We start from the raw sequence: 12,755 nt of genomic DNA, 5'->3' as shown, positions 1-12,755 counted from the left end.
TCAAACAGATAACAGACAGAGTTAGCATCACTATACCGTGGTGCTGGCGAAAACTACAGTTATCTAGTTAATGGTATCGTATGCGTTTCAATACGATTGAGATGTTAAATCCAATGAACCAAGTTATTTTATTCAATAATTCAACGAAACTATGGATCGGTCTGTCGGAATCCATCAGTCAAGGTAAATGCGAGGCCTAGGTGTAGCGTCACGGTGCTCAAGAGAAATCTGGAGAGCTCCCTGGTGGCTTGTTTCCGCGTATTGCTCCACTACAATGGTAAACACTCGACCACTCTCTGGAACACGAGTAGCAGAGGAACACATCGCCAGTCGCTTACTGTCAGCTGGTGCAAGCAGACGTGCTCACTAGGGTGGAACAAGGTAAGGTCTATCTGTCACTATGCTTGTTCGGGCGTTGTGTTTACATTTCCTTTCCCACAAACATGGAAATGAATTTAAATATTTCCTAGAAAACATTGCGTCGAAATGTCATTCAAGAAATATTTTGTATCGTCTCTGGAAAAAACATAATATTCAAAAATTGACTAAAAATTACAAACCAAACAAGTCTTTAGACACTTTGGAATTAATATAAGACTTTCAGTAGTCATGGCATAGGAATTCAGGGTTTGCAGAAAAGAGTAACTAAGGGCTACATTCTCTGACGAAAAACAAGAACAACAACTAGAGTTCACTGGAGTGATTTAGATATATTTTAAGTAACGTTTTCAATAGGTGTTTTGCTATTGTAAGATAAGAGGGAATAATTTAGTTACTCATAGATTTATATGGTATTCTCCAATGTTAGTTATCAATCATCAGTCACTACTGATCTGCATTTAGGGCAGTCACCCAGGTGGCAGATTCCCTATCTGTTGTTTCACTAGCCTTTTCTTAAATGATTGAAAAGAAATTGGAAATTTATTGAACATCTCCCTTGGTAAGTTATTCCAATCCCTGACTCCCCTTCCTATAAACGAACATTTGCCCCAATTTACACTCTTGAATTCCAAATTTATCTTCACTTTTAAATTCCGACCGAAATGGAAAATGGAAATAGGGCATTAAAGTTATAATCAATAACAGTGCTACGAGACCTGTTCCTTCATTATTCAATGATATGAAACAAGGAGCCATGTCAATGTTTTTCAAACCTTACATTTAATGTCGATAAAATACGGGAAGGTCGTCTCAGTATTTACCTGAAATCATTCGTAATTTTCTATCATTTATTGTTTTGTCCGGCCCCGTGGTGTAGTGGGCAACGCGTCCGCCTGTCACCCGGCGGCCCCGGGTTCGATTCCCGGCCGTGAATTGTAAATGATTAATATCCCTGGCCTGGGGACTGGGTGTTTGTGTCGTCTTTAACGTTCCTTTCCTCACATTCAACACTTTAAACCTCCACCATTTACAAAATACACGCAGGTTCCTCACATTTGGTGCAAGTATGGGCAGAATATCTTTCTAGGTCGACGCCCCAAACAATTAGCATTAAAAAAAACATTTATCTTTGCAGAATTTCTTTCTAAAATACAACAGAAATGAGTAAAAGTTAATGCCACTCGCTAAAAAATGTTATAAGATTGTTAGTAGGGAAAGCCTTTACCTTCCTCACCTTAAAGGGTACTTATTTACCAGTTCAGAGATACATTTATGGCTTAAGATGCGTTTCACTGTCGGATTAATCTGGTGAAGAAATTTAGACCAAGTCTGAGTGGCTCAGATGGTAGATTGCCGGTCTTCTCAGCCCGATGTGGTGGGTTTGACGATCCTGGCTCATTCCGGTGGTATTTAAATGTGCTCATGTACTCCAGCCTCGTGTCGAAGATTTAGCGGCACGTGAAAGAACTCTGCGGAACAAACTTCTGGCAACCTCAGCTTCTATGAAGACTGTAAAAATAATAACTTGGGCCTGCAACCAATCAAATTATTATTAAGAAATTTAGAATCTGATGTTCTACATCTTCTTAATTTTAATAAATATTTGACCCTCCGAGTTATGCTTCGGTGCCATCAAGGGTCTAACCAGTCAATGTGGTTTGCGAGAACTCTGTTCACCCGTAGTGACGTTGGTTCTATATTTACGAAGTAATCCGATGAACTAATTGAGAAATCTCACTACCACTTCTGGAGAGGTACATTGTACTGACGTTCCCTCAGCTTACAACAGAAATGAGTAAAAGTTAATGTCACTTGCAAACAACTTTTATTATCACTTCGTTGTAAGATTGTTAGTAGAGAAAGCCTTTACCTTCATCACCTTAAAGGGTGTTTATTTACCAGTTCAGAGATACATTTATGGCTTAACGTACGTTTCTCTGTCGGATTAACCATCTCCGTACTGGCTAGGAAGGTTCGGAACCACGGCATTACGTGGGATAAAAGAATTAGTTCTTTGCGTGGCCGTCTTAGGCCACAGGAATTTAAACCAAACCATATGGCACAACAGCCCCGAAGTGCCGTGGCCTATCAAGCGACTGCTGCTCAAGCGGAAGGCCAAGGCCACGACGTCGGTGCCATGAATCCTCTTGGCTTTCTCGACCGGGGCCGCTAGCTCTCCGTCAGACAGCACTTCAGTTTTAATCACGTAGGCTGAGTGAACCTCGAACCAGCCCTCAGATCCATGTAAATATTCAAGACCTGGCCGGGAATAGAGCCCGGGGACTCGGGGTAGCTACCCCTATATCACGGGGTCGGCATTCACAGGAATTTGCCTGATACTTATCTCTCATGTAGGCTGAGTGAAGCTCAGAGGTAAAAGCCTTGTTTCTAAATTTGTCGGTTTTCTGACACGGTACATCGTCCTTCTGGGCGAATCGAGAACGCCTTTATCGCCACGCATAGGCAGAATCTCACATATTACGCTTCTCCAGAAATATAAATCACATTTGAACATTTTTCAACGGAGAATCAGACCCACGTTTTCCCCAGTAGCTGCTCGCGGGCTGAACCATACGGGAAACTCTTTCGGGAGCACGGCTTATTCAACACCTCGTTCCCCCTCCCCGCCCACATCACATAAATATCAACTAATATAATTCCAATATTGCTTGAAATTATGTTTTATACAATATGAAGGCCAAGTCCAATGTTACAGTCATATCTGTTTTACAGTAATTTCTTCGTTTTGCAAATTCACTCCACATCCACGTTGTCATATTTAATATTAAAAGTTTTGATTTTTTTAAATTTTGCATTACATCGCACCGACACGGTAGGTCTTATGGCGGTGATGGGAAAATAAAGGGCTAGGAATAGGAAGGAAACGGCTGTGGTCTTAATTAAGGCACATCCCCAGGGTGTGAAAATGGGAAATCACGGAAAACAATCATCAGGGCTGTCAAAAGTGGGATTCGAACCAATATCTCCCGAATGCAAGCTGACAGCTACGTCACCCAATCCGCGCAGCTACTCCCTCGGTCCCCCCTGTGGGTGGAGACAGTAGAATAACACCCGCGGTATCCCCTGCCTGCTGTAAAAAGTGATTAAAAAGGGACCGAGGGGATCTTAACTTGGGAGCGATGATTGGTGATGACGAGGCCCTTAGCTGAGTCTTAGCATTGCTTGTGTCAGACTCCTCATTTTTATCCATCGCATCATACCTCCCTTGGTCAGCGCTTGTTCTTTTTTAATCCCGACGGTATTACGTATGGAGGCCTAGGGAGTCTTTTTATTTTCGCGCACTTCGTGGCCCTTGTCTTTCTTTGGCCGATACCTTCATTTTTCGAAATGCCGGCCCCCTTCCATTTTTCTTCTCTGATTAGTGTTATATAGAGGATGGTTGCTGAGTTGTAGTTCCACTTGAAACACTAATCATCACCACCACCACTTGCTCGGTACAACCATTAAACAAGATGTTATCTATATATATATAATAAGAGTTTTGTCTGTACATTGCTCAGAATTTCAAAAGAATGGTATTTCTGTATCAGTCGTGGTCACAGTAACAAAGAAATACACTTAATAATTTTCCGTAAATCTGTCTGTACGCATGACGAGAAAACGGCTCAAGAGAATTTAATGGAAATCGGTATGTAAAACCGGAGAGTAAGTCGCTACAATCTAGGCCATAAATAATTTTATTCACGCTAAGTGACATGGTAGTTTAGGGGACGGCCCTAAATGTAATTCTCAAATATTTATGTTATTAGTGGCCATGTCGATAAATATTACATAAAGAAAGTTATATAGTATTATTAAATATCCCATCATTTATGTTTTAAGCATTTTTACTGTACCGGCTATGATAACAGAGATATTAGTGAATTTGAATTTCTGTTGCCAACTCCACAACAACGCCCCGAGTCACGAGAAAATGGGTAAAGATAATTTAATGAAGATCTGTATGTGAAGTCGGGGGATAAGGAATAATAGTCTACGCTATAAATAATTGTATAAGATGCCCTAATATCACAGAGTCTGAACAAACTATTTTCTTCTATTTGCTTTACGTCGCGCCGACGATGGGACAGGAAAGGACCAGGAACAGGAAGGAAGCGGCCGTTTCCTTAATTAAGGTGTGAACATGGGAAACCACGGAAAACCATCTTCAGGGCTGCCGACAGTGGGATTCGAACCTACTCTCTCTCGGATGCGAGCTCACAGCTGCACGCCCCTAAACGCACGGCCAACTCGCCTGGTAGGAAGAAACTAAGGGTGAAGGTCTACAATGTCGAAAGCTCATAAAACTGATCAACAATATCGTTACATTGATCATTGTTCGTTGTGACGTGCTTTGTGTCTTCTGCTGCCACTCATTTCCGATATATGGTAATACTGCTGCCTACCGAGTGTAACAGCCTGCCTGAATATTGGCAGGAAGTAGCTGGGGAGTTATATCTCTCCCTTCTTTGGCATACCAGTCCTCTGGTTCATAAATTTCCTGATACTACTGGTACGTAACACACTGCTTCACCATAGCATTCCAGCTATTCAATCACTACTCTGAGGCACTGATTGGCATGAGCAGTGTGCGCATTTAACGGAATAATAGCAGAGGAGTGTTCGAGGCTGTCTGCAGCCTGGTCATTCCAGCACTGGAACTTTGAACTGTTAGAGCGGTAGCGTAGTGCTGTTTGTTAAAAAGTGAGAAAATGTGCGTTTATTCATTTGATCGAGTATATTATATGATAATTTCCCCAGAGGAGTGCGACAGGCTCCGGCAGCCGGCACATTTCCTATCCTCGCCGCTAGATGAGAGCTTCATTCATTCCATTCCTGACCCGGTCGAATGACTGGAAACAGGCTGTGGATTTTCATATTATATGATAACATTGCTTTTAATCGCTACATTCCTACTGACTTTATGTTGGGAAAACCACAAAGACAGTCTTTCTGAGAATTCCTTAGCGAAGCACGGGTAATCGGCTAGTTTAAATTGTTTTCTTTGAAATTCACTGCACAATACGTCACTTTAGTACATATTTGTAGATACAAAACTAACTAATCTGCTCGAAAGACAGTCACGGTCTGAAAGTACTGACTGAATAAGATATTTACAATATATTTACAATATATTTACAATAGGGAAGGGGCAAGGAATGGCTAAAAATAAAACTGTAATGTGACAGTGAACCAGACTGTCGAAGGAGGGTCAATGTGCTTCTGAATCTCCCAAAAAGATATGAAAATAGAGAGCACTTCGACTTGAAACTCACTTTACCGAAGCATATACTCTACTTGGTTGTCGTGGAAACGAACCGTAAATATGCAGCTATCCATCTCATGTTACCTTCAGACTGCAGGCTAAAGGCAAGCAGCAAGTTCTAACAGTACAATAGTGGACCCTTTTATAAACCCTCTCCCTACCAGTAGCACAGTCAGCTTTTGTACATGCAGTAATACAGAAAGAAAAAATTTAAGATGGAACATGCTTCCAATACGGATATTTGGACAGTGAATTCAAAACTTTAAAGCTTATGTGGAACAAAATTTAGTATTTGAATATATAAATACGTGGAGTGGCACTTCATTAGCTTTACCTCAGTGGACGTTTTTGGCTTCTTCTGGATGAACAGTACAGGCCTCGACTAGGCAGCCACCTCACTGGACGTACTTCCTGAAGACATATTCATCATACCTAATTTTGAACCGATATGCTCTTGCAGCTGACATTGCATCAATAATCTAAGATTGTCAGTGCATCGACTAGGTGGTCTTCTTTGCCATGACGAATCGTACACCCTCTGGTGACGGGAAGAAAATGTGTTAGCGAGTAATTGGTAAGGAAGTTCATTTACTACGGAGTTGAATTTAGGAACCACAAACCGAGCGGTTTGGGTCACACAGCTGTCAGCTTGCATTTGGAAGATAGTGTGTTCGAATTCCACTGTCAGCAGCCCTGAGGATGGCTTTCTGCGGTTTCTCATTTTCACACCAGGTAAATAGTGGGATTGTACCTTAACCAAACCACAGTGGATTCCTTCCCACCCCTAGAAGATATAGGAACCATAGGTTTCAGTTCGTTATGAAGGAATCCGTTCTTTTTCAATGTCGATTCAGTTAATATAAATTTTTAAAGTTTTCCAGTCTGTTGAAGCACAAAATATAACACTTGGAACTCTATAACATACCTGTGTTATTGTATACATATGTTATAGTGTTTCGTGCTTTGATAGGTTGAAAAATTTAAAAGTTATACAAATTTCAATGATCATGAACGTTGAAAGATTGACTCATCCGTCTTTCTCATCCAAAGGTAGTGGCCATCATGGTGACGACTGAAGGTAAATTGTAGGTGTAGAGAAAAACTGTACTTATTTTCTGGGATAATCGATCCAACACTGAGAATAAAGACCCACGTGGAACAACCAGCTGAAGTCAATGATGAGGAGTGTGGCAAATACAACGCCACGACAATATATTATATGGAGAAGTACCGATTAGCAGATATTTCAGTCATTAATCTCGTGATCGGAGCTAGACGGACCGTTCCTAATAATTTCATCCATTCGTGCCGACACTTCCATCTGGGCAGGGAACTAATCAATGAAGTCTCGATCACCTCGCTGAAAGGTTCAATCGCTATACTATGGAATCACTTAATACGGCTCAGTCCCTCGATCATGAGCTTGGCCTGCTAAATAAGTTTTAATTTAGGTTCTCCGTTCAATGAATGTTAATGTTTTATTTGTTATTCCTTGTTCGACTCGTTGGCTGAACGGTCAGCGTACTGGCCTTCGGTTCAGAGGGTCTCGGGTTCGATTCCCGGCCGGGTCGGGGATTTTAACCTTAATTGGTTAATTCCAATGGCACGGGGGCTGGGTGTATGTCTTGTCTTCATCATCATTTCATCCCCATCATGACGCGCAGGTCGCCTACGGGAGTCAAATAGAAAGACCTGCACCTGGCGAGCCGAACTCGTCCTGGGATATCCTGGCACTAAAAGCCATACGACATTTCATTTCATTTGTTATTCCCTATGCTAATGTGTTTTGAATATTATTGTAATATTTTACTCTCCCATTTTTAATTATCCATATGCCAATTTAAGGTTTTTGGTGTCTATGATTGCAGCCTCAGAAGCTGAGGAAATTCGGTATGAAATGATTTACCATACTGATGAATTGTTCCTGATGTGGGATAGATTGGTTGCTAAAAACAAAAACAACAAAAAACCACCTCTTCCTCATAGCTTTCAATCACTTCAACCATTATTGATTCTTTAGAGTGTGACAAATCTTGCCAGTTTGAGTGGCTCAAATGGTAGAGCGCTAACTTCCTTAGTCCGAGGTGGCAGCATATTCCTGATTCAAACGTATGGTAAATGAAGGTGCTCAAATACGCCAGCTTGTGTTGACAGAGTTGTCGGTACGTAAAGAAGTCCTGAGGGACAAAATTTCCGACATCTCAGTGTATTCTGAAGACGTAAATCTAGTTCGCAGCATCAGGCTTGTAATTGTACTTGACACTTGATATCGAGCTCACGGCCAGGGGAAGTCCAATTTTGCGTGGAATCCGAACCACAGAGAAGTGACTTTTCATTTCAAAAATTCTATGTGTATTAGCCGCGATTCGAACCGAGGCTGCCATGCTGAGAAGGCAGTGACTATGCTTCTCAGCTACAATTTTCTCCTGGCAGTCGTGATTGGGTCATTAAAATTCTTCTTCCTGTTTCCGAATTTGGCCGCCTATGGATCGCATTGAACTTAAGGCTTTCTCTTCTCCTTCTTCTTCTCCTCGCAGAACCTCTTTATCCTTTCACTTCTGATCTTCCTTTCATTCTCAGATATGACCAATTTGGGTCTACATTTTGGTGGTTTTTCCTGGAATGTTTTGATACTGTCCACTAGGCTTCTGAAGTATATTTTGTTGTGAATCATACTCATTATAAGTCCACCTTCTTATGCACCTCTTTTTACATCTACCCACTTCGTCGAAGCTTTCAGTCCAGTGATGTACTTGAATATTTTCTTAGTTAGCCGTTTCTCATCCATTCTTTCTAGATGCCCATAGAATTTTAGCCTTCGTTTTCGCATGGTGACAGTGATTTTTTCGGTGTATTTGTAGAGATCATAATTTTTTCTATTCCTTCACTCCCTATCAGCATTTTTCTGTGGTCCTAAAATTATTATTATTATTATTATTATTATTATTATTATTATTATTATTATTATTATTATTATTTTCGTTTCAGCCATCTATGGGCTGCGATTACGCAACTTCCATTGCTTTCTCAAGTTCTTTATCCTTCCTCTTTCGCCAGTATTCCTTCATCCGTTGGCTTGCTCGTGCTCGTTCTTCTGCCGAGAATACTCTATTCTTCCTCGTTTTCTCATCAACTAGGTCCTTTACCTCCGCAACTCTCTGCCTGAAGATTTTTCTGTTTGTTATATCTTCTGCCCTGATCCCACATTTTTCTAAATCTCGGTGGACTTCTTTTACCCATGAGAAGGTGAAGATCCTGTTGACGAGTCTCTCCGATCACATCCTTTTAATATGTCCGGAGAACGTCAATCTCCTCTTTTTCATTGTATTATTATTATTATTATTATTATTATTATTATTATTATTATTATTATTATTATTATTATTATTATTATCTCAATTAATATGTAACTTAAAATCTTTCTTGTGTGTTTGACAGACTGAAAAAGCTTTTAAGTTACATTATATCTGATCGGCCTATGTATTTAATTTTGGTATAGGTACTTTTTGAGAATGATAAACCGTTGATAATGTACGTGTCATTTGTTCAGCGACGGTTCTAACTACTTTTTTACAATCTACTTTGCGTCGCACCGACACAGTAGGATTTTTGTCGACGATGGAATAGGAAAGGGCTAGGAGTGGGGAGGAAGCGATCGTGGTCTTAATTAATGTACAGCCTCAGCATTTGCTTGGTGTGAAAATGGGAAACCACCAAAAACCATCCGCAGGCTTGCCAACAGTGACGTTCGAACCCACTATCTGCCGGATACAAGCTGATAGCAGTCACGTGCTCGGTGTTCTAACTGCTAATAGCCTTTAATGGACGTTAAGGTGTTAACAAATTCTTAACGCATCGAATTTGTCATATTTTAGCACCTTTAATCCCCCACCCCAGCTGGAATCGAACCCGCTACCTCAGAAACAGAATGTCAGCGCCCAACCGAATGCACTACAGAGCCCGGCACGGGAATGTTAATGCATCTGACAGAACCTTGGAGGCTGACTAACACTATTTATCAAACACGCCTTTCACTACTGTCTAGGGGTACTTGTCAAACTAGACATAGAAACTAGACATAACCGAGGCTAACTAGACATAACCTGGCAGTACTTACCGAATACATCTTTCATTAAAAATCCACAGCCTGTTTCCAGTCATTGGACCGGGTCAGGAATGGAATGAAGGAAGCCCGCATCTAGCGGCGAGGATAGTAATCGTGCCCGCTGCCGAAGCCTGTCGCACTCCTCTGGGGCAATGTTGCTAGAATGAAATATGACAGGGAAAACCGGAGTACCCAAGAAAAACCAGCCTCCTTCTGCTTTGTCCAGCACAAATCTCACATGGAGTGGCCGGGATTTGAACCACGGAATCCAGCGATGAAAGGCCGGCGCGCTGCCGCCTGAGCAACGGAAGCTCACACCTTTCACTGTTGTCTAAATATACTTGTCAATGAACAAAACCTTGGGGACTGACAGACTATTGTTTTCGAATACATCTTGCACTACTGTCTAGGGGTACTGTAGATAACTTGAAGTCTGGCTGATGGTAGTTATCAAATACGCCAGCCATTATAGTCTGAGGGTACTTATAAAACACTGGACATGACGTTGAAGACTGGATGATGGTAGTTATCAAATACGCCAGCCATTACAGTCTAAGGGTACTTGTCACACACTGGACATAACCTTGAAAGCAGGTTGAGCGTAGTTACCAAACTCACCTATCTATCCACTATAGGAATACTGGTGATCCATAACGTCTTCATCTTTCTTTCTTTCTTTCTTTTTTGTTAATTTGTTTATCCTCCAGGGTTGGCTTTTCCCTCGGACTCAGCGCGGGATCCCACCTCTGCCGCCTCAAGGGCGGTGTCCTGGAGCTTCAGACTCTGGGTTGGGGATACAACTGGGGAGGATGACCAGTACCTCTCCCAGGCGGCCTCACCTGCTATGCTGAACAGGGGCCTTGGTGGGGGATGGGAAGAGTGGAAGGGATAGAAAAGGAAGAGGGAAGGAAGCGGCCGTGGCCTTAAGTTAGGTAACATCCCGGCATTTGCCTGGAGGAGAAGTGGGAAACCATGGAAAACCACTTCCAGGATGGCTGAAGTAGGAATCGAACCCACCTCTACTCAGTTGACCTCCCGAGGCTGAGTGAACCCCGTCCCGTACCACTTTTCAAATTTTGTGGCAGAGCCGGGAATCGAACCCGGACCTCCGGAGGTGGCAGCTAATCACACTAACCACTACACCACAGAGGCAGACTAACGTCTTCATCATCCTTTCTATATCCCTGAGATCTCAGATATCAAGCTGTATGAAAAGTAGATGGCTGAAGTAAATTAGAATTAGGAAAGCGAGAAGATCCTTCCCCTCCTCATTACCATAATTTTCATTTCCCCTTACCTACAGTAGATATCTGGATCGAGACAAGATGTGCTTCTTTTCCACTAATTCTCGGCTATCGTAGTGTTCCCATTATCTTAAGCTGGTTTATCAGTGAAGAATGATGTTTTACTCAATCTCTCTGTTCTTCCATTTCATATTCAGGAGTTAGTTTTTGCAGTTTATGTTAACTTTTGATTCAATATTTGCAGATAAACTCATTATATATTCGCTGTTTTATCACTTAACTTTTACAGAAACTTTTAACCGTATGCTTTCCTTTCATCCTCTACGAGTTCTTGCAGTATTTGTTTACATTATGGCCCACGTTCGATTTCCGACTCTGTTAGAAATTTCTATTGGACACGTCTCTAACGTTCTTCATTCAGCCTCATAAGGGCGATTAAGTTGGGACAGGTGGAAGTCCCAATCCTCAACCATCTTGAAGCTTTTTTTTGTTTATTTTTTGTTTTTGTGGATTCCTAATTCAACCTCTGGAAATGCCGAGTTGAATTACAAGGGAACTGTCTCCTATGGGAATGTAGAATCACTGTGAAACTTTGGTAATGAGTGGATTGTGTATTGAAAGGAACACGTCTTGTGAAGTGCTGTAATTTAAATATTTCGGACGCGAGGTGCGAGTTTCAATATTTTTGAAATATTCTTCGGAACACCTTGCGCATAGACAACACTCCAGCCATAACTGTTGCATCCGGTGTGGAATTCTTGTAGTGTTCGTTGAAGATGAGATGATGAAACAATGGTTAGTAATGAAGTAAGTGTAAACATTAACTGAAAAATGACACTTGAGGGAGTGTGACAGCCGAGTGGCATTGACACTGGCTTCTCACCGAGGCGGCCGTGGTTCGAATGCATGTGGAATTTATGAAATGAAAAGTCACCTCCTTGCAGTTTGGATTCCATGTAATATTTGAGGTCTCGTAATTCTGATCACGATAACAATGATCACCTAAAACTACAAACTTTTTTATTGTTATTGGAAATTCCTTGTCCAGAGAATTGAGAAGTAAGTTCTGGATATAATTCAGGGACTGGAACCAAGACAATCGTTACACCAAAGGAAGGATATTAACAACAAGGACTTTATTAAGAAACTCGTGTGTCTTGACAGAACTAAAGAATTATTGTACAGTACCATTGATGTTGTCCATTAAGTGATCAAACAAATAGAACTTGACAATTACTCAGTAATTTATTGGCTGTAATGATTTAACGTCAAGGCTGTACAATTCATTAAGCTGAGCTTACACTCGAAGGCATACCGTACATTACTAAAACTCCTGCCGGAAAGTAAATACTGTACTCATGCAATGCGCTTAGCGATTCGTCTGTTTTGTGTGTTGAAGATTGTGGTTGTGTCATGTTTAATACTGCCTTTTCCTTATTATTATTATTATTAGGGGGCGGATTTCTATGACCTAAAAATGTATGAAATATGTATGCATTTATGACTTAAAAAACATAAAAATATGACCTATAAAATTCAAAATATGACTTAATGAATAGCATCTACGTTACATAAAAACACTTTTATTACAATTGCTACGGGCTGCAATTAATTTAGAGATTAAAAAGTTTTAATTCTTCGAAATCTTTAACCCAAAATCAACTAAAATGATGAATATTTCATGAACTCGTTAAGGTTACACTGCATACTCCTAGGCAAGGACGGACTCTGTGGAAGACATAAACACTACAGTTACTTT

At 41.1% G+C, this 12,755-nt stretch overlaps 1 protein-coding gene across 2 annotated transcripts in view; it reads left to right on the top strand.

Annotated features, from left to right (window-relative positions):
• The first annotated feature begins 308 nt into the window (after positions 1-308).
• Positions 309-12,755, top strand: part of LOC136877776 (very long chain fatty acid elongase AAEL008004) — a 163,049-nt gene continuing 150,602 nt past the window's right edge. The window contains exon 1 of one of the 2 annotated variants that reach the window (XM_067151992.2): positions 309-381. The gene's annotated coding sequence lies outside the window, so the exon portion shown is untranslated. The remainder of the gene's footprint in view (positions 382-12,755) is intronic. The other variant, XM_067151999.2, reaches the window with a different exon arrangement.

Source organism: Anabrus simplex, chromosome 1 (assembly GCF_040414725.1).
Source record: "Anabrus simplex isolate iqAnaSimp1 chromosome 1, ASM4041472v1, whole genome shotgun sequence".
Taxonomy (NCBI): Eukaryota; Metazoa; Arthropoda; class Insecta; order Orthoptera; family Tettigoniidae; genus Anabrus; species Anabrus simplex.
This window is presented reverse-complemented; position numbering and strand designations above follow the sequence as displayed.